At 38.3% G+C, this 27,776-nt stretch overlaps 3 long non-coding RNA genes across 3 annotated transcripts in view; all 3 read right to left on the reverse strand.

The window, feature by feature from the left end:
- The window catches only part of LOC309508597, a 147,545-nt gene that overhangs the window by 46,497 nt on the left and 73,272 nt on the right, over nucleotides 1-27,776 (reverse strand). The gene's annotated exons all lie outside the window — the stretch shown is intronic.
- On the reverse strand, nucleotides 9,395-17,076 carry LOC309508604. The gene is made up of 2 exons (XR_014209596.1): nucleotides 16,432-17,076; nucleotides 9,395-14,215 (listed from the first exon to the last, which is right to left on the reverse strand). It is a non-coding gene; the product is annotated as an uncharacterized lncRNA (long non-coding RNA).
- Nucleotides 24,958-25,660, reverse strand: LOC309508591. Its single transcript, XR_014209583.1, has 2 exons — nucleotides 25,529-25,660; nucleotides 24,958-25,494 (listed from the first exon to the last, which is right to left on the reverse strand). It is a non-coding gene; the product is annotated as an uncharacterized lncRNA (long non-coding RNA).

The following is a 27,776-nucleotide window of genomic DNA, read 5'->3' on the forward strand; positions in this document are numbered from 1 at the left end:
AACACTCCAGTCAGTGCATTCAAAACAGGCTTGTAAGACCTGCTCTGTGTCGTTGGTCCATCTCTTTACAGTCCTTATTACTGGCTTAGCAGTTTTAAGTTTTTGCCTGTAAGTTGGTAGAAGATGAACCAGGCAGTGATCGGAAAGTCCTAGAGCTGCTCTGGCGACGGAGCGATATGCATCCTTTGTTGTGGTGTAGCAATGGTCCAAAATATTATTGTCTCTGGTGGGGCATGTAATGTGCTGTTTGAATTTAGGCAGTTCACGTGTGAGTTTTGCCTGATTAAAGTCTCCGAGAATGATAAGAACAGAGTCCGGGTGTTGTTGTTCTGTTTCTGTGATCAGATCAGCCAGCTGTTGCAGCGCCGTACTCACGTGTGCTTGCGGTGGAATGTAAACACTGATGAGAACGAGCGAGGAAAACTCCTGCGGCGAGTAGAACGGCTTACAGTTAAGGAAAAGCACTTCCACATCAGGACAGCACATCTTCCTTAACACAGTTACATCAGTACACCACCTTCTGTTGATGTAAAAGCATGTCCCACCACCGCGCGTTTTACCCGTTGACTCCATATCGCGATCTGCTCTGAACAGCTGAAAGTCCGGTAGATGTAACGCGCTGTCCGGAATGGCTTCGTTCAGCCAGGTTTCCGTGAAACAAAGAGCAGCAGAGTTGGTAAAGTCCTTGTTTTTGCGTGAGAGCAGAAGTAGTTCGTCCATTTTGTTAGGGAGAGAGCGGACATTCGCCAGATGGATGCTAGGCAGCGCCGTTCTGAATCCGCGCTGCCTGAGCTTAACGAGTGTGCCGGCTCGCTTCCCACGCCTGCGCGTCTTATACTGTTTCCACAGTGCAGCGGCGCAACCGACGACAATGTTCCGCAAAACGCCAGAAGAATCAAAAACTGGTTGGTGATCAGTTGGTGTGCACTGCCGAATGTTCAGCAGTTCGTCCCTGGTATAACTGATAGCGTATGACAAACATAAAACAGGACAAACTAACAAAAACAGTGTAACAACTGGAGAGCTCAACACCGAGGCAGCCATCCGCGGCGCCATCTTGGATGTATATGAGCACCATACAAGATAACTCCTGATTTTTTCTTTAACTCTAATGCAGTTATCAAAGTGCATCAAGTGTGCTTACTTGTAAACACAACCTGAGGTAAACAGGCTTGCAGATTTAAATCCATTTAGAAATGAACAACCAGTCAACGATCTAACAGAAATTAACAGCTGCCTGTCAAACAAAAATGATTACAAACCGAATTAAATCCTTCACTGCCACACAGGCAAATGACAAATTGCTTAATAGCCGAACTAATTATTATTAAAGTGTCACAAGCCTAAATTCGCTTTAACACAGTCCTCTTACATTTACTCTTCAAAGTAGTGATTAAAACGTAGCAGAAGCAGATTTTCGAAACGTTTGTCTGACAGTCGATTTCTCCTGGGAGTAAGAACGAGACTCCCGAGGCTGAAAAGCCTCTCCACGGGTGCGCTGGAGGGTGGTGGGGTATTGAAGCGCAGAAACACTGTCTTGATCCTGGGGAACTTGTTCAACATATCGATCTCGACACCTGACTTAAAATACTCAGCAATTTCAGTGTCCACCGTCTCTGAGACCTGTCTGTCCTCTGTAAATGAAAAGAAGTCGGTCTCGACGGCGTCTCCTCTGCTGATGGGTGCAGGTGGCAGTTCCTCAAGCAGCGGATGCCCCAGCGCACGGCACTCGGCAGCAAGCAGCACCTTGGCGGCGTCTTTTCTAGTCTCATCTTTTATCCAGCGCAGTTTGAATTTAGGAATGGTCACTGCAGCCAGCAGGGCCTCCTTGCTGTCCAGCGTGGATGCAAAGCGTGTCTTTATGGCCTGCAAGATACAGGCAGGCATATCGAAATTAGTTTAAAATATGCAGTTTTATGCAGTATCTTAGCAATATTTTAGTAGAGCTTGGTAAGAAATGAGCAAAAACAAAAAACAGACGAACAAACAATTTTACCTCAACTATAACATCAGGCAGGCCAGATGTCATCCGGGAGAGACTGTCTTTTAAATCCAGTGTTTTTGCCATCAGGGCCTCCAGTGTTGGCAAGATCGTTCCATAAAAACAGTTTTCCTCCCCTTGAAGAATATCCAGGGCCATGGCCAGCGGTTTGAGAATCACGCAGTACTCTTTAATAAACTGGTACTCCCTGTCAGTAATGCACCTGATGCCCAGCTTGGTACACAAGTTGTGCAGGTCAGTGATGGGGATGTCCATGACCCTGCACAAAGCCTCATAAAAAGAGTTCCATCTGTCATCGTGGGAACCAGCAGCTTTCTCCTGCTGAATTTTTCCACAGTTTCTGATGCATATACTGATCTGCTCGCTTTGGTCCAGAGTGCCGAACATTTAGCAATAGCACTCCTGTATACTGCTCTTGTGTCACTGTTGGAAGACAGCCATTTTTCTATGTCAGTGGTGGATATCAGATTCAGCGTATGAGACGCGCATCTGTGGTGAGGAGGGAGACTGATCATGCCATCACCATCACCATCAGAGCTTGACAGCACATTGTTTATATCCTCGAAAGTGACACTTTCACTCCGATCTTCCTCCTCCTCTGAGTCCGAGGCCGTTTTGTGAAACACCTGGAACGCCTTAACAAAATTAGATCCATTGTCAGTGACCGTGGCTGTCACTTTCCCACCAAGGCCAAATGACGTATGAATTTGCTCGATCTCCCCTGCAACTACATCATACTGTACGTGTGCCGTCCTCTCACCCGCCTACATGCGATTGCAGCTTTCCCCCGCTTCAGAGTGGATGGATGTATCCAGTGTGCCGTCATTCCCATGAAGCTCTTATATTATTAGCTGTCCACAAATCTGCCGTGGTAGAAACAAAGTCCAGTTCTTCAAACTTTTTTTCAGTTCTTTCTCCATGTCTATGTAGGATTTGTCCAGATAGCTTGCAAATGTTTTGCGGTCAGGCACTGTTCCCTCTGTGTTACGTGTAGTTGGGATTTTACTGATTAATCTACGGAAAGATGGAGACTCCACAGTTGTAATTGGAAGCATCTCCTCGACTACATAACCGGCCACAAGTTTGTGAACTTCACTGATGGGGACTGTTTTAGCAGAGTTAAAACTCAAACGCTGTTGCTTTGGAGTTGGTGCACCACCGTCGTCCTCCTCAGCAGGCTTTGCTACCAGAGTGCTAGATTGGTGTTTGGATGCGAGATGTTTTTTTTTATTTGAGGTAGAATTTTTGGCGGTCGACAGAAGCTTTTCACCAACGCAGAGTGTGCATTTTACCGTTATTTTTTTTTATTTATACTTTTCCTTTTCGTTGACAAATTGAAAATAATGTGCGTACTTCCATAATCCAAACGCTGTCCTCTCTGCCATCTTGCCGGGAGTTCGAAAAAAAAAAACACACACACACACACACACAGGGTCAGGCGCAGGGCACAGACGTATCACAGCCATTGACTTTACGATCACAGCGCTTCGGCTCCGCTGATACATCCGCAGGTGGCACAGTAGACCTAGGCCTACTGTCTGACAAAAAGCAGGCTGCAGTCGGGATTCTCCTTTCCTTAAAATTTCCTTAAAATAACGAAGTTACTGATTACTTAACGCACGAAACTAACGCGTTAAGTTACACATTTCACGAAAAAGGTAATTAGAGTACTCTAACGCGTTACTTTGTAACGCGTTACCCACAACACTGTTTATAAGAAATACTTCTTAGTAAACTGTTGGTGTATATATCAATGCAGTTGTGATTAATGTTCATGGTAGCGTGATATCACTTAATTAAGTCTTTATAATTAAATGGACTGACAGGCAGATAGATACATAGATTGTTTGGTAGGCATATTTCTAGGTGTTTGCATCAAAGCTCTTGGAGGTATATTTAGATTTTTTTTTTTTATGAAAAAGGTTAAAAAAATATAATTTATAGTTTGAAAAAGCTCTAAATGATATGTTATCTTTGCCAACAGAACAGTTGAGCCTTATTTGGACATTTATGATTTCAGTTACTGCCCTGCATTTATTACAGCACTGTTTCTTCATATAAGCATTGAGCAATGATTACTTAGACTGCAGCACATTTTACCCCAATCACAGATCTCACTGTTGTCCCCTGGGCTTACTACACACACTCTTCTATCTACTCCCCTCTCTCTGAGTAAGATCTGTCTCTTTTTCTTCCTCTTATTTTCTCCACCCCCTTCCTGCTTGCTGTCGTAGATGTGACGTTGGTCCGTTTGTCGTGGGAAGCGAACAGGAATTCTTGGAGGAGCTTGTAAAGAATCTGTGCCTGGTCATCTCTGGCTTTCCAAAAGGTCCAGCGTGCCTTTCTGCTGAGTCTCTCTAATGCGGAGCCAAACAAGAGAAATATATGGATTCGGTTGTTTGTTCACAGGAGTCTCCTAGAGACACATTTCCTGAAACACTCTGAATTAAATATTCTCAAGAGGTGCTTGAATCGCAAGGGAGAATGCTCCACACCCACTATAACAAACAGCACTGGCAAAGATTGCCCATGTACAATCACAAGTTCAAATCACAACCACAGATTTTTTCCCCCATTACTGTGCAGTAAAGTACTGTACATATAAAAATGTTTACATTCTGTATTGGTGGTATTCAGTCACTCAGTCAGTCAGTCTACCTATCGGTGCAAGCCAGCTTATGCAGTTAACACATGGAAAGCTTTGGAAAGGTATACTCGCTCTCCTTTCCCATTTGGCAGGTTTAAAACTCCTGGCATGTTTAACGTGTGTTGAGTAATCACAGTCTTGCATTTTTTCCTATATTCCCAGCATGCCACAATGTTTCAATTCCCTGTGAGGTACTGCACACCAATGATATTGTAGTTTTACTTTAGGTTTATTATAGTTTTTGGTCATTTTGATCTTTTATTTTATTTATTTATTTATTTATCTTCTTTTTTTTATATTGCTATTCAAGTTTAAGTTTATTTTTATTTCAGTTTTAGATTTAGTTTTATTTATTCCCAGTTAATAACTTTTGTGCTTCAACTTATTTCAATTTATTGCCAAGGCAACATTTCTAATTTTCACTAACTAATATTTATATTTGAATTTATTTCAGCTTTATCAAAATGAACCAAAAAATATTTTGCATAGTTTAAGTTTTAGTTAACAATAATTAGCCTGTTGCACACTGATGGTAGCAACAGTTTGTCACTGGAAGGCCTGGTTTATTCTTAGTAGCCTGTGAACCCAAGCCAAGGCTTTTATCAGTGGACTCCAGCAGTACTGTGGAGCCCCCTCCCTGGAGGGAGAGTTGGAGGAAGTCATAGGATGAAAAAAATGGGCCATTAGAAGGCCTCCACAGGCCCCATGGGTTCATTAAACTGCCTTAATCTTGTATATCAAGGCACTGGCCATCTCAGAACTCAGCTCTGTTAGATAGGGACTGCTGAGTCTTTCCCCTAAATGTCAGATTACGACAGCTCTATTACATCTGCATTTCCTTTTTGTTAAAAATACCAGGACTTTGGGAGTAAAGTAAGTGCTCTTCAGTACCTAGAGATAGCAATAATTAGTAATAAAGGGTTTGGATAAACAAGCAAACATATAGTGATTGTTTGATTGCACAGCTTCTTCAAATAATATACTGTAGCAACTACTTTAAAATTGAGTGTTCAAGAGAGAGACCGTGTTTAATGTATTGCTATGTGGTTTCTAGGGTGTTGCAAGGTCGATGCTTACTGACCCAAGCCAACCTCCAAGTCTCATTCGTGTGCCTAGCACAAACTGTACAGGACAAGTTACATACTGAAGTATAATATTATACGGTGTCTGACTAGTTAGTTTGAAGGGTTTAGAACTCAGGTGATGGTGCTCTCCGGGATTGGTTGGTGACAGAACCTGGCGTGTCTGTTACATAGGTCTTGGCTTTGCTGATTCTAAGCTACCCTGTATATTGCACACGAATGCAAGCACGACAAGGTTGGGAGCTGCCCTGTACCAACTACCAAGAACAGAATAGGCAACCCTGGGACATTACTTATGCAAGTCAAAGTTAATCGAAATTCCCTGATGATAATCTTAAATATCTAGCTCTGAAATGGGCCATCATTTGGAATTTCCACGAGAATCTACATGGCAGTCAGTTCACAGTGATTACTGACAACAATCAATTAAAGTAATATTGGAAGTAGACATTAGCAACATATTAAGCCTTTTAGTACAGTAAAGTAAAAAAAAAAAAAAAGTACAAAAAAAGAAGAGATTTTGGCGTCATAAAATAATCCTCCAAACAGCTATCAATATCAAACAAATATAATATATTTAATTTAAAGTTTTTTTTTATTTTTTTATCACGGTATATAAAATACAAAATACATTGGCACAATCATCAGAGATGAACCAGTCAAAAGCAGTTTCAAACAATTGCATCCATATAGAGTGGTGCAGGTATGATGTACATTTGTAGGCCAAAACGCAAAAATGAGATCCGGTTCCATCATACCAAAGTCAATGGGTTTTTTGAATGGGTTTTTGGTTAAATGGCTGAAATAAGGTCTGTGCTCAAGATACTTTCACGTTTTATCCTACGGCATAAAATACATCAGTATTACCCCACTCGTGATTTTTTTAAGCTGTTACGTGTCTTGAAAACAGTTGGGAGCTTAGAAAACTACCGTGGTGTAGTTTGTCTATATCCTACCTTCAACTTTTTACTTTTGGCGGCTGCATTTAAACAGAGCAGTGTATTTTTTATATGTTAGGTTGACTATTTTATTATTATATTTTATTACGGCTATAATGAACAGGCTGCAATGTCAAGATTGCAATGCTGGAATGCACAATATGTTGTGTGTGTGTGTGTGAGGCACGATTGAACAATGGAGACATACAAATATATTCTGTCATTTTGTTCATACTTATATATGTGTACACTCGCAATAAAACACAACATTGTACTTTTGTCAAACTATAAACTCTTGTCAAACTGTAACCTACAACTGTCACCCAACCAAAATCACACACATACACACACACATAAACACAGAGAGAGTGAGACTGGTGGAGTGAGGGGGAGGGGAAGGACAGACAGAGGGAGACAGAGACAGATAACTATATTTTAAAAAATCCTACCTGTTACAGAAAGTAGACTTTGATCATGTTTAAATATAGATGGAAATGCAGTGTGTAATAAATGGAAATGTTTGCAGTTTAAAACATTGTTTAACAGCGAAAAAGATTTATCCAACCACATAGATAGTATAAAACACCGGATGACACAATATACCTATTTTTAATAGACACATTCTGTTTACTTTTTGACATGCCTTTAATCCCTCACCATAGCAAAACTGTATATTCAATATCCGTTCACAATTTAGCATCTTTAACCCTCTGAGGTCTGAGCTGTTTTCTGGGCTCGGGAGGTGGTCTGACATGCTCTGACATTTGTGTTTTTTTCTGTTACTAGTGACATTTTCATGGCTAAAGTCTAATTACACTGTATTCAGCACAAACTCTGCTACAATAATATATCAGCAGCATGTATGTAAAAGTTTGTAGTTTTGAGATAATGACATTTATGCGTGGTTTGTGAAAATACAAAAAAAAATTCTCACTGAAATAAGGCCATGAAACCCATACTGATTATTTCTTCACAAGACTTTTGAAAATTGTATGACATAGCCTAGAATATTTGCTCCAAAACTATGTGAAAATCACCCTGACTGCTCATTCAGATAAGACAATATATTGATTTAAAATTTCTAAGACGTGTTTTGTGTGACAAAGCCATATGCGAAGAGGCGTGATCATCTCATGAATATGTAAGCTTTTAACACCTGAGAAAGACAAAGACACTCCCCTAACTGCCCTATTAGGAGCGATCAGGCCCTGTCATTCAGAGCAACCTTGCACAAAGAATGAGGAGATTTAAAAAAGAATGGCTTTTAGATTGTTTGGATTTATTTACAACACAACACAATCCAAAAATACAAATGACAAAAGAGCACATTGAAAACAATGATCCAAAGACAGAGACCTTTGTGCCATTCCTAAAAACATTGTACATACCTTTAATTTCCAAGGTGTTTGATTTTCACTTTACCATGTTCATGTACAGAGACTGTGTGAATGTTGAAGTTAGCAGGACTCAGTTGCATCTGGTCCCTGAAAGAAAAAAAAAAAGAAAAAACTGTGAACATACTGATATCAAGAGAAACTATAGGGCTGCACGATTTTGGGAATAGATTTTAGATTTTTCTGGTTAAATTTTTTTTTTTTAATTCACAGAATACACACACACACACACACACACACACGTTTCCAACAATATATAATGAACACCAGGTTTGTTGTGCCTTGTAGGCAAAGGCTACACAGTGCTGCATAAAATAATAATAACAATAAATTAAATCTTCCAAAAGATTTCAAGAACAACTACGCTAGAGAAAAATATATTGATTATCATATGTTACTTCAAATGTTTCCATTCGTTATGATGATATGAAATGAGATAATAGTAAAAACATAAAGCCTAATGTTTGGTGCATTTTTCCTTTCAAACGCAATCGCTCTCCAAAATATGATACATTAAAACCCACAGCGCGCTCCAAAATATGATACATTCAAACGCCATCGCGCTCCAAAATATTAAACATTATGGTTATACATATCTATGTTTGAGCAGATATCCACAAACAGTATTTAACAGGAAACACGGGTCTAAATAGTATAATATTCACCATATATCTAGCAACAGTTCAACTGCAATGTGAAGTTTATGCAACAATACCATAAACTAATAAGTAAGAATTTCTTACCTTACATCTTTCTTGTCTTCAAATCGCGTTCTTCTTCTTCTGAGGTTAATCCAATGTAAGCTCAGACGTGTCTTCCAAACTCGACGAAAAGCAGAGACTTGTGAAGTTTGTTGGTGTTTTGTGTTTGAGGTAACGAGGGCGTTCGCGTTGTAATAGTTTATGATCATATCTCGATCATATCACGATTAATACCGTTCCAAATTATTTTACGTCCTACCTGGATATATAAATAATCCCGCGGTAACTAAAGTGCCTAATCTTTAGTCGTGCTATTTAAGAGTTAGGTGAACAGTCTCTACAAATTCGTATTTTATTACAAAGATAATAAGGATTATAGATATAATAAATTTACCCTTCGTAGTATAAATCTACCTTTTTAGGTACTCTTCAACCGTGTTCGCTCTACAACAATAACCCTGTTGTAAGCTGCCTCTTTGGCTAGGCTATCAATCAATCAAAAGCACACACTGATTATTCATATATCAGAAATAATGCTTACCCTCCTGTCGTGTCTCTCAGTTAGGATCTCCCTGATCCAGAGGAAAGAAGGAGGCAAGTACTCAAGAATCCAAGGTCCAGACAAGATGATTTAGAATAAATGTTTAACAATATTTATTAAAAGAATCAAAATTGAAAAGAACACTTGTTACAGATTATCATAGAGTACTGAACTAACAGAGAAATGCTAGCTAGGCTTAACAGCTTCTTGCTGTCCAGATTGCAGGGGTTCTGGATTGTAGATTGCAAGGAAGAGCAATTTGATTTCGTCCAGGTCTCTTCTTTTATAGTCCGTATTGAGAAATCTTCATCATATTTACTATAAGGCACATGACTGCACGGGTCTTGTGATGACTGTCCAGTCATCAGTTTGCTCTCCGAAGATACAACAGTTCCTTTGTATTGGTGGACAAAGACCCTTGTCACTGTTCCCTCATGTGACTTGAGAAAACCAGCTATGGACAAAAACTCTTTATTCAAAATCATATTTTCAGATGGTCATGCGTTTTAACAAACCAGCTAGTTCGCTGGGAATACCCTTGGTTATAGGCTTCTTATTGTGACCCTTCCTTCTCTGACGTCGAGTCTGAAGTGTAGGTGAAGTGAGTGAAATGTCACCTGCATATGGACTTTCCTCAAAATCCTCAACACCCCCTCTTGACATTGATTGAGCTTCTTTAATTCTTCTAAACTTGTTCAATCTAACTCTAGGTTTTCGTTTCGGCTTACTTACAAAATCTCTTACAGCAAATCTATCCAGTTTGCTTACAAAATCAGTACAATACACGCTAGGTGTAACTTGATCGAATTCGATCTCATACAGGCGATGACTAATTCCATCATTTTTACATATCATCACTTTTAATGAGTTGGCTTGATTCTGACTCATCCCTGCTTGAAGACACCAGGTTCTCAGACTCTGGATAACCGCCTGCCTTTGCCCCGTTTTGAGTGCTGGCTGCCACTGAAATTCGTGTTTGTTCCGCCAGACTTTCGGCAGTTTGTCCAGATTTAACTGGTTTACTGCGAAGATGAGTCCTCTTTCGGCCACGTCCAGGGTTAAAGGTGCCACCGCCCAGTTCCCAGGGGCCTTTGGTAAGAGAACTACCTGCTGAGACATACACACAGCTATATTTAAATTTTTGTCCAGCACTCTCGGGTTGGCTTGGGTTATCCAGAATCCAATGCCTGTAAATAATTCCTATTATTGTTTTCAAGCCTCCATTTTTCTTTTTCTTTTGGTATATCCTGGGTTCCAGGAGATACCCAGTAGCTGTATAACTGTTTCTAGAACCAGCCTGTATCGATAAAATTTCACCGATTTTACAGCACCTAAATTTCATTTCAATACACCATCTGAGGAAGCTCTTTGACACCCAAGGACCTCTAACATCCATTCTTCTTCCTCGTTGGGATATAGCCACTACCCCAATTTCATCCATTTTCACATTTTGTATTGCAGTACAGTTTGAACATAGATCTTGCCATTGACCCATCAAAAAACATCTTATTCTCAAACCTCCTGGAAGCATTCCACATATATCACAGTTTCTTTTAACTTCAACTACATTTTTTCCACAATTTTCATTTGAGATGCCATCCAGGAATCTCTTCCTCTGCTGTCCAGGGGTTGTTGTATCCTTAATTACAAGTTACAAAAAGGGTTTGTCAGCTCAATATTGAGACAACATTCTTTACCAGCTTTTATCAGTTTTGTTACATAAAACCAATCATTACTAACTATCATTATTGCTATAACACACATTATATGATCATTATAGTAGCTTGCAATAACCATTATCATAAATGCAGTTGCAATTACAGTTATTTCATAAACAGTCCTTTTTGTACCTTCCGTTTCTACTCTCCTGGTGGCAAGTATCATAAGATACATAACCATCAATAGTGTAGAAGAAAATGCTATGTACTTTACAGATTGGAGCTCAAGATAATACTTCAGTAAATCACATGCAACAAGTATTATATTAAGTATTTCCAGTCCGATTAAGCTCCTAAGTCCAAAAATGGATTTTATCTTAGGGCCTTTCGCAACTTGTCCGAGTAATATACCTGCCAGATTTAGCCTCTTCTCCAAATTAAATGAGGCTATGTTACATATTGCAATAGGAATTTGCCATAATCCTTGTAACCCCATAAACATCAATATCCAGTAAAGGATCAAAATTACATTATAGATTATAATTTGAAATTTATTTACCGGCAAGTCAGAGCAAGTTGCATTGGATTTGTTTCCCCAATTTGGTCTGGTCATTGATTCCATGGTCAAATTTTTCAAAGAAAGCTCCTTAGTAGGTTCGATCAGTTCAGTCTGCTGAATTTCGGAAGAATGGAGTGATTTTTACGAGCCCTTAACTTTTTATGTTCTGTATGCTAGCCGCAGGCAGTTCTCCTTCACTCTCATTCTCTGACTCGGAGAAATCAGCTGACAGAGGAATCTTTCTGTACTTGGCTTTGTTAGCTAGCTGTTTTAGCTTCCTACAATGTATGCATATTTTCACTAATTTGATTAGGATACTTATTATTACAATGAATACTATCGTACCTCCCACACAGTACAGCACAGTTCTTATTATCTCCCATATGTCTGTCATTACACTCCATACATTGGTGACCACTGCCTTAATTTTTCCTCCTATATCTTGAAATGCTGTTTTCGCTATTTTTCCGATCAATTTGATTAGGGTTACCTCTGAAGGGCTTCTGGTTTTCGACCAATAGTCTATCCTATGTATCCAATGCCCTCCAATACTCTCTCCCTCCAGGTAGCTGTCAACAGGGTGTAGTAAATCTTTCCATTCACTTATATAATTAATATAAGGTATAATAGCACATATTTTTCTGATTTGCACTTCTCCTGTCATTTGTTTTAGAATCAAGGGAGTGATTTTCAAGTTCTCTCCTACCCAGAGGGCGCCTTCCATGGCTTCAAAGTTGCATGACATGTGATTCCTATCAATGCCTCCCTTTGTCTTCCTAGCCCCATAAGACTGAAAGATGGGGGCACCAAAAGTTGCATGCTTCCAATTATTAAATAGGTCCCCAGTGCACAAATATTTTGTCTCTACCCTATCACTCCAAAATTCTATTTTCTTCGTATCCATTCTTTGACCTACCATCAATACTTCTGTTCCTAAATCAAATTCCTTAACACACTTCATGTTATAAGCTAATCTTTTTCCTTTTGAAGATTTTACTATATTTATTTCTTGTCGTCTAGTACATGGCTCTCCATACCAGTCTGTGACATTCCATTTTTTGTTGAAATTTCCTTTAGTAGGTCTGATATATATTTTACTCCGAGTCCCCCATGAGTAACTATCCGGATCAGATACTTTTAAATAGTAACCACTTTCCCATTGACCAATCCTCTGGGATTTATAGGAGTTTACAATTTTGTGTGAACCTAGATACTTCATATGCACTGGCCAAATGAGATCAACTTCTTTTTTCCCAGTATGTTCATCCTTTATATCTTGATGTCTTCCGTGGTATCTTACGTAACCATTAGGTCTTTTAGTAATAGTATAGTGTTTTAAGGCTTCCCCTCCCTGCATCATGTATAGCAACAATGCACTCCTGTATTGTTGATCTATTACTTTCGTTGTCAGGTATTTTGCTATTCCTGATAATGTTATAAATTTTTCTGGAATCCCTGCATTCGAAAAATATTCTAGGGTGTATGGATGTCTATAATTGCCATTTGCTCTTTTCTTTCCCTCTAATGTGGCCTTCACGGTCCATGTAGTTCTATCTGTTTCACTACCTGTCCCTTCTGTGAAATTATAGTTTTTCATTATCCATTTACGCCACATAGTAATAGTGTCTTTTTCATATTTTTCCATAAGGGTTTGATTCCAGGGAGCTTCAGCTTTTATGACACAATACCAAACTTTCTTCTCTGGGTTTAATTTACGAGCACACTGTTTTTTGTGATCAATAGTTGACCTGTCTTTGTTACTCGGCCAAACCATTTTCCCTAACCATGGACAACCTGGAACTTTATGGCACATAGGCGTAGCTCGAGGCTTATTGTAGCAGTTTATCCACTCTGTGGTTTTTGCGGGAATTATTGGTTTGGTTTCATGGATTGAATGAATTATAGTTTTATCTCCGAACTCACTCATACGAATCCAACGATCTATTGGTTTTGGCCCTGCGCGTTGCGCTGCAGGTGTTAGTGGACTTGACTTTGGTGACTCCGTTTCTTCGGTCTCCTCCATATCATCTGCCACTTCTAAGTCATCTGCAACTTCTAATTTGCCTTGATTCACTTCGTCTAATATTTTTAATCTTTTTATATTTGCTTTTCCTGTCTCACAATTCCATTCTAAAGTGGAGATTGTTTTTCCATACGAATATGTCCACCATACTAGATCGAAGTTTATCACACTAATGTTTTTAGCTGCAGCTTCATCTATTTTCTGCCCTTTTAATAACACGTGTGTTTGATTCAGCACTTCAAGTTTATTCCATTTCATTACGGTTATCCCTCTCTCTGTTGTGGGGCCATACTCTGCTACTGATTTTAGAAAACTTCCTCCATTAGTACAATTCCAGTATTCTGGATCTATGTCTGCTATCCAGTTTCTCATTACTTTAGCATTATTTTCAGAATTGTATACTATTCCCGCTAAAATCAGAGGTGAACCTTCAACCATTATTGTTTGATTATAGCAGTATAATTCAACTATCTTTTCCATTTTAGTACAAGGGTAGACAGTATAGATTTCTTCTGTTTCTTTTGTTCCGAATCCAGCCAATATGGATATAAGGAGAATGAAAGCCATACTTATTCCTGCCATGACTTCCTGAAATTTCTCAGCCTTTTCCTCATGGATCCTTCTGTATATGGTTTTCAGCCTCCGGCCTCTTCCCCCTCTAGCCATGTTGCTGTGGGTGAGAGAACAAAGAATTGCCTGTCTGACCCTAGAAGTGTTTTCTACGCAGCCAGTCTCTGAGTTTTTGTTTAATAGGTTTAACTTCAGTTATCCAATTAATATTAAAACCCTGTATGGCAAATCCAATGCCCATATAACTCCTGGTACAACAGAGATTCACCATCAGTCTTTTAATCATAGATGCATCATTTTCTCGATACTTAATTTTATAACAGGCCTGCCCAGTCATGATAATTTGACTTCTGGACATCCTAGTGATGTCAGTCTCTCTTACTCCCACTTCCCATGCTCTGGTTTCCCAGTTATGTTGTTCAATTAGGAAGTTCATTTTTTTAATTTCCGTAATAATCAATTGTTCGGCTGAGCTGCGTTCATACTGTCCCTGTCTTTTTACAAAAATGGTTTGCTTTGGTTCATTTAGATTATGTGAGATAACTCTTTCCCACGCATCTAAACAAGTGATCTGTCCCAATATTTGGCCTAATACGGATCCAATCTCTAGAGGGTCGGTGTAAGAGGGATTACCAAGCCCTGACAATTCACAGTATCGATATAGCCATGCTTGTTCATCTTCTTCCATTAATTGTAGTGGATTGCTAACCCATGAGGTCATTATCTTACCCTGGGAAACACATCCCATAGCTAATTTCGATTTCCGGGTTAACCAGACTTCTTTTTTACTGACAGTCTGTAGCCATTTCCGTTCTTCTAGCTTTTCACATCTCTCGCATAGTTCTAGTTTAGAATCTCTAAACGTACACGAACATTTCGAGCCTTGTAAAATAAGTTTTTCTTCACATAAATTACAGGTTCGGCAGACACAATTGGTTTCTCCACGTTGTATCTTTTGAATGACCCATTTTTGTTTACCTAGTCTGCAGTTTCCGCACACTGAAATTTCGCCCAGGGCGCAGTGGCCGATTCTATTTTCCGGATTGTACCAGGAAAAAAGGTTTTGTTCTCCCATGCTAGGGAGTGTTCTTAAGCTCATTTTGGTTGGTCTAGACTCATTCGGACCTTCCCAAAGTAATTCTGCCACATCTGTTGCTTCACCTTCGGTGGTTGTATCTTCACCTCTATTTTTAATGTGGACAGTTTTATTCATACTATTCAAAGTGTGAACTAGTTCATTTGCCAGCGGTATGTATTGAAGGCCAGGACTAGGTTCCTGGAAGTCTAGCCTTTTTTGAGCGCTGGGACCAGGTTTTTCTACATCAGAAAAATAAATTTCTGTATCATGAGAATCCCTGCGCTTTCTCTGAGGCATCACAGTACCATCATACATTACTCTTGTCTTACCATAGTATACTTCTATACTAGGGTCTGTGGTCGGCTTATATGTTACTTCCAAACCAGGATCAAAATGAACTTTAATTTTGTCCCCTTTCATCCTAGTTCCATTAATTCTTTCTATTATAGCCCTCACATCTGCCGCTGAAGTGCAGATGAATTTCTGTCCATTATTTATCTCATAGTCTCCTATATACCATTCTTCATTTTTTTCTTTAGCAGCTTTTTGCTTTTGAAAATTATCACGTTTAGTTATAGTGATTTGGTATACGGATGCCTGCTGAGGAGCTGGACATACATTTAAATCATTTGGTAGTTGAGCCATTTGAGTCATTTGGGTCTTTTTAATTTGGAAATGCAGACTAGGAAAACTTTTTCTCTTTTTCAAGGAATTCTTTATCTATGTTTTACAGATACTCACTGGTTCTGCCGCGCGGTTTCGCTTTTTTCTTTTTTAATAGGGCGTCCCCTATTTTATTTGCGAATTTTTTCTGGGTCACTCAAGTGATTGATTTAATATTTATTTTTGCTCCGGGTTTTATTATATTAAAGACCGACGAGCCCCCATGTAATAGTTTATGATCATATCTCGATCATATCACGATTAATACCGTTCCAAATTATTTTACGTCCTACCTGGATATATAAATAATCCCGCGGTAACTAAAGTGCCTAATCTTTAGTCGTGCTATTTAAGAGTTAGGTGAACAGTCTCTACAAATTCGTATTTTATTACAAAGATAATAAGGATTATAGATATAATAAATTTACCCTTCGTAGTATAAATCTACCTTTTTAGGTACTCTTCAACCGTGTTCGCTCTACAACAATAACCCTGTTGTAAGCTGCCTCTTTGGCTAGGCTATCAATCAATCAAAAGCACACACTGATTATTCATATATCAGAAATAATGCTTACCCTCCTGTCGTGTCTCTCAGTTAGGATCTCCCTGATCCAGAGGAAAGAAGGAGGCAAGTACTCAAGAATCCAAGGTCCAGACAAGATGATTTAGAATAAATGTTTAACAATATTTATTAAAAGAATCAAAATTGAAAAGAACACTTGTTACAGATTATCATAGAGTACTGAACTAACAGAGAAATGCTAGCTAGGCTTAACAGCTTCTTGCTGTCCAGATTGCAGGGGTTCTGGATTGTAGATTGCAAGGAAGAGCAATTTGATTTCGTCCAGGTCTCTTCTTTTATAGTCCGTATTGAGAAATCTTCATCATATTTACTATAAGGCACATGACTGCACGGGTCTTGTGATGACTGTCCAGTCATCAGTTTGCTCTCCGAAGATACAACAGTTCCTTTGTATTGGTGGACAAAGACCCTTGTCACTGTTCCCTCATGTGACTTGAGAAAACCAGCTATGGACAAAAACTCTTTATTCAAAATCATATTTTCAGATGGTCATGCGTTTTAACAAACCAGCTAGTTCGCTGGGAATACCCTTGGTTATAGGCTTCTTATTGTGACCCTTCCTTCTCTGACGTCGAGTCTGAAGTGTAGGTGAAGTGAGTGAAATGTCACCTGCATATGGACTTTCCTCAAAATCCTCAACAGCGTCCCATGTGGAGATTTGCATGTGAATCTCTTTTGCGCGAGTGGGCGTGTCGAATTAAAAAGTAATTAGCAAGCGTTTGAGATACTGGACATCCTGTTGGTTTTATACAAATTACTTAAACATTGAATATTTGTTTTCAGTTTGAATCCGATCATTTAAAAGTACACACTTAACCCTCTGGGGACCAAGCTGTTTTTGGGGCCCTTGAGATGTTCTGACATGCTCTGACATTTGTGCTTTTTTCAGTTATTTATAAACATGTTAATGGCAAAGGTGTAAATTCACTCTATATAGCACAAACAGGCCTACCATAATATGCGAGCAACATGTATGTAGATGTTTGTATTTTTAAGAGAATAATGTTTATGCGTGGTTATTTAAAAAAATAAAAATGAAAGTTGCTGAAATAAGACCACAAAACTCATACAAAATATGTGCCCACAAGACTTTTGACTAATGGATGTTTTCTCTTGGAGTTCTAGCTTCAAAATTATGTGAAAATAGTCTTGCTTTATCGTTCACAAAAAAAAAATACATTGATTTAAATGGTGTAAAACAGGTTTTGCTTGGAAAGCCAATATGCGAGGGGGAGGAGTAGTTTACACCTTAGATTACCCAGTCCCACCCACTCTGCATAATGACTCTGCATAATTAGCCATTCATTCAGGTGTGACACTGACTGAGCCACAATGCAAGGACAAAATAGCCTATATATTTAGAAGAAGACTTATATTGACCATTTAAGATTTTGCTTACATCTATCTTGTAAATATGTTTTGCTATTTTATTAAAAAGGTTACAATTACAACAATAATTACAATTTCAGCAATATTTCAGCAAAAAAAGTACTCTTTCTTTGTAAAAAAAAAAAAAAAAGATTATAGGCCTACATTTTATCATATGTATTCATTAGTTTGAATATAGCCAACATTGGAACATCTTAGTCTATGACTTTATTTTTGACAAAATAGTATTTTATATATATGAGCAGAAAAGCTTATTTGATGTGACAGTATATTCTACAGTAAAAACTGTACCCAAATCTAGTCAACAAAATGTTGTCTTTCATACTTCGCCTGACTGTAACGCAGTAACTGTAACTGTAAAAGCAGTTTATTCTTTCACACACAGACGCGCGATTCATATTTAGGCTAAACAGTCTTTACAAATATGTACCCTTCATTCATCTCACAGAAACGCTATTCATATTATAGAAACGCGATTCATCTTTTTGTTTACATAAGCCTACAACGTTATTCCATAACGTTATTCCACATTAACACTTGAGAAAGGATAACTTAGCCTACCTCACTCCTCAGCGGGATCTGCTCCTCATATCAGCATGGAAAATTTTCTCCATAAGGTAGGCTATATTATGCCTCTTTGTTTACAGCTGATGTGGGGGCGTTTCACAGACTGAAATGGTTCTCAGAATTTGCGTTTGAATAGCACGCGCTCTCCGGGGCGTGGTCAAATTACTTTTGAATGGCTCCTAATGAGCTCGACTGGAGTCGCTCTCTTTTTATACAGATTACAGAAGCTGATAATATTTGTTTTTTATATAAATTACTTCATTTAAAAGCTGCGATCTCAAGCTTTATGCCCGTGGGTCTGTTTGCCTGTTTGACTGAATTTTCGCGGAGTTATAGATAATTTTCGAACGCGTTTCAAATGGGAGTTTACTGACAGAGAGAAGGCAGAAATAGCATCATGTTAGTTTTTCTTTATTTGTCAAAAAGCAAAACACTTTATTTGTATTGTGAGTATACAGAAAAAAAATAGAAACTGAACAGGATCGATTGATGTATTACACGAAAATGAAAGATCAAAATTAACAGAGCATTTTGTGTTTATTTTTCATTGCTAAAAAAAAAAACGAGCAAAACGCGCGGGCGCGTTTTTGGTCCCCAGAGGGTTAAATGTGTATAAAGGTATATGGCTCATAAATGTGTGACAAGTATTCGCTGAGTTTTGTTTCAGTTTATAGACGTGCTCAAGAAAAAAAAGTTCACTGCGACGGAGAGACAGAACGCACACCCTGTTTATTTTCTTTATTTTACAAAAGCACAATGTTTTGATTTGATTGAAAGTGGACACATACAAAAGTAGAAATATCACAGATTATTTTTTTATATTTCTTTTTTCTGTATAACCATAAATGACGGAGTAATTTAAGTTTATGTTGCTGCTATGTGAAAAAAATCCAGCAAAACGCGTCGGCGCGTTTCTCGACCTCAGAGGGTTAATGTATTTTCATAATGTTGAACAAGTTTGGTATGAATAAAATAAACCACTTAAGAGGAGTAGCTAAAAACTCAGAGGCTGATTTTGCAAAGAATCCACATTCAGACCAAAATATCTGACTTCCTGTTGATCGGAGCTAATGACTGTAAATTAGAAAGTTGTCCGGCTCGATGAGAACAATGTACATACTGAGTTTTGTTACTGTAGGTAAAACTAGCTAATAAATGTGATGTGTCTGTCGAGTTTCATGTAATTTCAAGTATGCTAAGAGTCTCAAAAGCATCCGAAAAGAATATTAAACTTTGATGCGTTGCCACGGCAACAGTATCTAAGATATCAATAATCCTTTCACAGGTCTACATCTGCCGTGTGTTTACATTATACACATAAAGCTTTAAGCAAATTGGGTAAAATTAAGAGGGTGATTTCAAAGCACTATGAAAATGACACATTTCCTGCTGCCAGTTGGTGGCGCTATAACTTTGACTCAAAATAGTTACATCCATCTGATCACCCTCTTACCACGAACACACTGCTGAAGTTTCATCAAGATCAGTTAATATATACAGAAGTTATAACACACTTCCTGTTTCCTTTTCTCGACATAAATTAATTTCCTCACCACGGCCAAACCATTCGAGATATTAAAAATCCGTCCGCAATTTAGTGTCCTCAATGTCTTGACTTCATGCACACCGAAATCGGATGAATTCCCTAGGAGGAGTATATCAAATTCCAAAGCATGCGTTTTCCATAAAATCCTAAATTGCCGACTTCCTGTTGGGCTGGCGTAAAAAGTAAGAGTACGAAAGTTGTTCTGCCCGATGAGATCTATATGTGTACCGAGTTTCATATTATTACATGCAGGTGTGTTTGATATATGGACCAAGTTTTCGGACCCCGTTCAAGGGGGCGCTGTCGAGCCCCCCTGCCACGCCAGGGTACCATCTTCAGCCTGGCCCTAATGGCCGCGGGTTCTGACCTGTGTGCAAAGTTTCATGAGTTTTTGAGCACGTTAAGGGCCCCAAAAGCCCCCAAAACCTTGAAAACAATTATAAAAGCAAATCTCACCGAACAGACAAATCCCCCCAAACACACACACATACAGACACAGAGACAGAGAGAGAGAGAGGGAGAAAATTCTCCAAAAAAATCCACATTCAAACCAAAATATCTGACTTCCTGTTGGTCGGAGCTAATGACTGTAAATTAGAAAGTTGTCTCAAAAGCATCAAAAAAGAATATTAAAGTTTGATGCGTTGCCACGGCAACAGTATCTAAGATATCAAGAATCCTTTCACATGTCTACATCTGCCGTGTGTTTACATTATACACATAAAGTTTGAAGCAAATTGGGTAAAAATAAGAGGGTGATTTCAAAACATTTTGAAAGTGACACACTTACTGCTGCCAGTTGGTGGCGCTATAACTTTGACTCACAGTAGTCACATCCATGTGATCGGCCTCGTATAACGAACACACTGCTGAAGTTTCATCAAGATCAGTTAATGTATGCAGAAGTTATAACACTTCCTGTGTCCCTTATTCGCCATAAATTCGTTGCAAAACAGTTGTTTTTGTTCAAGTCAGTGTAATCTACAAAGTGCAATATATAGTATCATTAAATAACATCAATTATGAATCATCAATATATCTCCCATACTTCTTCCATGCGCAGGAGAAGGTGTGGAAGTGGAACACAGAAACAGAGCCGTTACTGTCGTAACGAACGACACCTCATTGTGCTCACCAGTGGAAATTGTGTTGCATGAACGAAAACTATCAGATTGGAATGGAACAATGGAATATGACATTTATTCATCAAGTTTGTGTAACTTTTAGATAAAATGTATGGGTATATTTGTTAATATTAACATACGTAGGCCTATTTCGGATGCGTCTAGGGTTTTTGATGTGCAGGTTCATCTGGAATCTGCGAGTAACTTAGGAGACATTTACACAGAAGTGGGCAGAAAAACGCAAGGTCTTGAGACGTTTTTTTAAAAGCTGAACTTCTTTTCAATTGAGCGCAGCATTTTAAGAACGCCGTGCTTTGTGCGCGACGCTCCCAAAGATGCATGCGCAATGGTCAAACAAGTCCGTTTGGAAAAGTATCGCAGTGGAATGGAAGTGTGTTCCTTGCGAACGGCCCCTTATAAAAAACTGCTGGAAAATATGTTTAGTACATACTTGTACACATCTTTCCAGATGAAGCGTTCTTTAACATATTTGGATATGTAGGTGTGCTGGCTTATTCCATTTGTTTGAAATCCATGGATCACCATTCTTTGTTGCTTTTTGTTCATACACAAAAATACAAGTGAATGTTACAAATGAATAAAAGACAATAGTATGGAAGCCCATGTTATGAGGTTGAAGGATGAACCCAATAGCAGACAGTTTGCAGGACACACAAGGTTTATTATATACAAATAATAGGGAAAACAAAGCCCACGAGGGGGCAAAACAAGACAAGATAGGACAACGAGTGACTAAACTGGACTATGACTTGACATAACTAGACTACAAACAAATAGCGAATACAGAAACAGAACTATCTCTTGATGACACTCTTGACAGGGTACTCACAGGAATGAGCAAAGTCTCACAATGAAGGATAGCAGATAACATGTAACACCATAGCAGGTTTAACAATGAACCAACACAGGACAGCAAACACAAGGGGATTAAATAGGGAGAAACTAATGAAGACAGCAGGTGACACAGATGAAACAATAATGACTAACCAAGGGTAACAAGGGGGCGGGGTTACATGACGAGACAACGCAAGCACATGGCCAAACAAATGGCCATGTGCTGCACATGAAAACAAGGGCCTGTCATGATTCTGCCGCAAGACGAGAGAAAACCAAGAACAAGATGGCAGAATCATGACAGCCCATCTCATATTCTGATAATTTATCATTAATGTTGTTCAATAATATTATAGATTACATTGACTTTAACAACTTAATATTTAACAAAATGATTTGACTGTACTGACTTGATGACATAATTTTTTTTGCAGAACTGTAAATAAATAAATAAATTTAATAATTGATTATCTTTACAAAAGAACTGAATCAACACTGAACTGACTTCAGCTGAATAACAGCCAAAATGCATAAACCTGTTATCACTGTGAAGCTGCTTTGAAACAACCTGTATTGTATAAAGGGCTATAAATAAAGGTGAATTGACTTTTGCAGAACGTGCCATGCTTGCTGTGTTCTCACATTTACATGGCTTTGACCAGCGGATGCCGTGCCACTCCCTTCTCCTCGGCTGCTTTGCGAATGAGTAGAAGTAAGAGAAAATAAGTCATTATTACGAGAAAGTTTCACATTATTACGAGAAAAAAAGTAATTATCACAAGAAAGTTTCTAATTATATACATGCTTACATACATACATACATACATACATACATACAAACATTTGCAAAATTGATGTAAATCAAGATTTTTCTCTGTCATTATGTGGTATGGATTGATATGAAAAATAATTTAGCACAAAAAGTGCTACATAAGATGTGGAAAAAGGGGGCTGTATTTTGGGGGCTGAATTTGTTCATTTCTAATAGTTTAACGAGTTGATCCAAAAATATTTATGTGTATAAAGCCACCGTTCACTTAAGAAAGGAAGAGGGAGGTGTGTGTGTGCATGTGAATGCCTATCAGGTGTCTGTGAGTGTGTAACAGGCCTTATAAGGTAGCACTGGAGTTTAGCGCTTGAGCAGCTGTGACTTCTGCTCAATGCAAACAGGGGTACACTAGTCGTTCAGTAGTCCAGAAATGAATTGTAAACTCTGTTCTGTGATTTATCAATAAAATAGCTTAGAAACTGAAAAGTTCTAGCATAATATTTCTTAGTAACTAAAGTTTCACTATTAGTAGAGAGACGCACCAGGTGCAATTCACATGCAACCGCTCTCTCTCACACTAATGCATTCATATAAATGTAATCTTTACTATATCTATATCTGATTTAGAAGGAGCAGAAATTTGTGAGAAATATAACGACCCAAAGACAAAAGAACTGATAAAATAAGCTGTTATCTTATGCCATATGCCATTTGCCATGGATAATATGTCATAGCCGTGCACAAGACAACCCACTTTCGAGTCTCAGCTCGAGGTTCAGGATTATTTGTTCATCAATGACATCAAAATGCAGAATGTTTTCTGTGAGGGTTGTGTTCAGGGTTAGGGGATCAAATATACAGTTTGTACAGTATAAAAATAATTATGTCTATGTCCAAATAACTCGCAACCCAACATGTGTGCGTATATATGGTTTGACCTTCAATATCAGGAGCCTAAAGAATTAAAAATGTAAATGTAATTATTAAAAATGTAAAAAAAAAATCAAATAAATCATTAGCTCATTATATAAACCATTACGCAAATGGAATGTCCTTATGATGATATGTGTACCAACATGTGTGTGCATGTACAAGTTAGACTCCTATTTTGCTCAATCTTTGTCTGTCCAGTAGAAGTAAATGGTGCTGTTACAGATCAGCCAGGCTCTCACACCAGCCAATCACAGTGCACTCCCTTACCTGAGTTCTAATCACACACACCTGCACCTCATCATCACCATCATCACCACCACTATAAAGACATACTCTTCACCTCAGTGAAAAAATTCGATTCATTCTTTGCTATAGAAGAGGAAACATTTTCTAAACTCGTTAAATCATCTAAATCGACAACATGAATGTTAGACCCTATACCGACTAAGCTACTGAAAGAGATGCTTTCATGTGTTAGCATGGTTTAAATCATACTTATCTGACCGTTATCAGTTTGTAGCAGTAAATGAAGAGATGTCTTATGATGTCAAAAGTTCAGTATGGTGTACCACAAGGCTCAGTACTAGGACCGTTGCTGTTCACGCTGTACATGCTACCCTTGGGAGATATCATTAGGAAGCATGGCATTAGTTTTCACTGTTATGCTGATGATACTTAGCTGCTCTATATTTCTTCACACCCTGACGAAACTTACCAATTCACAAAATTAACGGAATGCATAGCTGATATAAAAAAACTGGATGACTAGCAATTTCCTACTACTTAATTAAAAAAAACAACAACAGAGATTCTAATTATTGGACAAAAAACTTCCTCACGTAATAACTTAGAATACTGTCTAACACTTGATGGCTGCTCTGGCAAGTCCTCGTCGTCGTTTAGGAACCTGGTGTACTCTTTGATACCAAACTTTCATTTGAAAGTCACGTCTCTCTGTTTATCCGAGGTTTACCGCAGTCCGCCGGATCCAGACCGTATCCAGATCTGATGAAGGACCTGCGCCTGGACACGATGACAATGCAGTCCTGAAGTGTCAACCAGTCCCTCCCCTGTGAAGGCCTCCTTCCCTTCCCTTTACCGCAGTACAGATAAAATGTTGTCGAGATAATTCCGGTTTGTGTGGCTACGCAGACGCGACAAATTTCTGTATTATACATTTTTAAGGCCAGACAAGTAGTCTATTGAGGGTTGATTTGTAAAGAAGGACTACACGCCTGTGCACACATAAATTCAAACGCGCATACCTTTGACTGAACATGTAATGCGCTTGTGCATACCGTCTGCGTTTTTGCTGGGTTTTCTGAGGTTTGCGCAGAGATAACGGATAATCGTTTGCACCTTCGAACCTATTTCAGGGAGTGCGTTCTCGAGACACCAGGCACTGTTTTGTGCGGATGGGCGGCTGGAGCACGTTAAGGGTTTTCCTGTTAGAACGGTGTTGTGTTAGCGGCCCCTAAGTTAATAACTAATGATCTTCACAATGGAAATTAATCAATCAATCAAAACTAACTTTAGCTGGACAATAACTTTATTCTAGAGCTGTTGTAAAGCCTAAACAATCTGCGATGGTAATTTCCTATTATCACTGAAAAGCTGCTTTGAAACAATCCATATTGTTAAAAGCGCTGTATAAATGAAGGTGATTTGACTTGACTTGACTCAGTTCACTTTCCGGTCTCGTTCATTCGAAGAGGATTACTTACCCTGCTATTACTTACCTGCATTCTGTCGCCGCTCATTGTTGTCAATAAAATCCTGTTAACGTCATTATCCATCTCTAGAGTATGCTTCCGTAACAGCCTTTTATTGTTATTATATATAAATCATACATCGTCATCATATTCTCCTTTACTACCTATTAACTACCCATAAAACTACCTATTACCTAATCTATCTACCTATTAACATGATCACTTATCTAATTTTATACCGCACAATTTGTTTTTGTCCTGTAAATCACAGTCAATTTTACACAGTCTTCGAATTTCTATAGTCACTCCAGAAGGATGGTGGCCATGTATGATTTCTAAGTGATAGCAGGGGGCATTACAACTGCTCCTGTATTATTATCATCCCTGGTCTCCTATTTGTCAAAAAACATTAACATGACAAATAAACGTAATACACTGCCACTGTTTCACACAAGTTTAATTTAACTTTGATTCCATCATTTGAGTCACATTAGATACAAAGCTCTAATATAAACTGACAGGAATACTGACACATATAATCTTTAATGGCAGGTAAAGATATTAAAAGCCCTGTTGAATAATTTTAGAAAAACTTGACTTCTGAGAAGTATGTAGTGCCCAAATGTGTTCTGTCACTAATATTAGCATCACAAAATATACATCATTTTATACAAACATCTTTTTTTTTTTTTTTTTTTTTTTCATAAAAAATAAATGAATACTAGTATGGGTTGGAACAAAAAAATCTATTGACTAAATGGCAGCCTGTGTAGAACAACGGATGTTTGTTGGACAGTATGAAAGCTCTCTTTCTAAAAGCAAATCTTTAGAAAAATAATCAAATGCATAAAAATCTGACTAATATATGTCCAGATAAGCAGGAAAACAATATTTGGAAGTGTGCCAAATGATGCCTTCATCTTCAGCCTTCAAACATTTTTGCTCAGTTTCTAGAGACAATATATTTATTTACTATGTCAAGCAAGCATGTCAAGTATGCAGAGTGGGAAATAAAACACTCAGACTTATTCCTTCCAATCCATTTAAACCTTTTATTTCACATCTCTTTTCTTTCCATGTCAATGGATACTTTTTTCTTTTATTCTTTCAAGCTACATAATACTTAAAATACTTAAGTATATTTTAGCAAAACATGAATATATTCAGTATCAATGTATTTGAATTTATAAAACAGATAATTCCAACTAAATTAAGTATTATTGTAACTATTAGATTGTATTGAAAATTTGTGTATTTTATCAAATCATTGTGTCTGCTAATTTATGAATGCAATAAACCACTCAAAATGTTACACAGTTGTTACAAGGGAGTTTAGGCACTCTGTTGCTTATCATTCTGATTGTCAGGGTGAACTGAGCCACAAGCCACATCAGCTTTGCTCTGGGACGTCTGTTTAATCACAATGACTATATGGAAAGCCAGCTAATAGCAACAAATGGCTAGAGTCATAACAGGGCTATAGTGTGGGTTTCTCTTGAGAGGCATTTAACCCAGAGAGAGAGAGTGATTACTACCATCAATGATTGTCCATTTGAGCCTGTTATGTCCTTGATGGGTGCTGTCGTTCGGCCGGGGCAGGCGGTTGGATGGATGAGGGAGGTGGAGTGTGTTTACATGGAGTTGCTTCCCTTTGGAGGGGAGAAAGACCACCAGGTCAGACCCCACATGTAGGCTCAATAGAGCGCATGCAGGGCGTTCAGGCCAGGCCATAAGTGCTGCTGTGTATGTGACTGGTTAGATAGACAGAAACCCTGGAAGGGATTATTTTTAATGATATTCTGTCATCATTTCATCCCTTATGTCATTTAGATCTCATATTATTTTATTTCTGAATTAAATTGTGCTGATGTCTAAGTTCTGAAAGGATTTAAAAAAATAAATAATTAAGTGTGACACATTTTTGTCTTATTTTCTACTCTTTTACTCTGCCTCAGCACTCAAGTTCAATGGCGCATTTAGGTGTGTTGCACTAGGTTTGACATAACTGACGGCAAAATGCCAAATGGTTCTCACCTGTCACGTGACTAATCAATTTGTGTTTCATAAAAAAATTATTTATACTGGGTTGGAAATATGCTGTTGACTAAATGGCAGCCTGTGTAAAATAACGAATGTTTGTTGGACAGTAGGAAAGCTCTCTTTCTAAAAGCAGAACTTTTGAAAAATAATCAAATGCACAAAAACCTGCCTCATATATGTCCAGACAAGCAGGAAAACAATATTTAGAAGTGCACAGTCAAATGATGCCTTCACCTTCAGCCTTCAAACATTTTTGCTCAGTTTCTAGAGAGAATATCTTTATTTACTATGTCAAGCATGCAGAGTGGGAAACAAAACACTTATTCCTTCCTATCCATTTATACCTTTTATTTCACATCTCTTTTCTTTTCATGTCAATGGAAGCTGTCAATAGGCTGGATT

The sequence above is a fragment of the Leuciscus leuciscus genome (assembly GCF_965113295.1).
Source record: "Leuciscus leuciscus genome assembly, chromosome: 10".
NCBI classification, from domain to species: domain Eukaryota; kingdom Metazoa; phylum Chordata; class Actinopteri; order Cypriniformes; family Leuciscidae; genus Leuciscus; species Leuciscus leuciscus.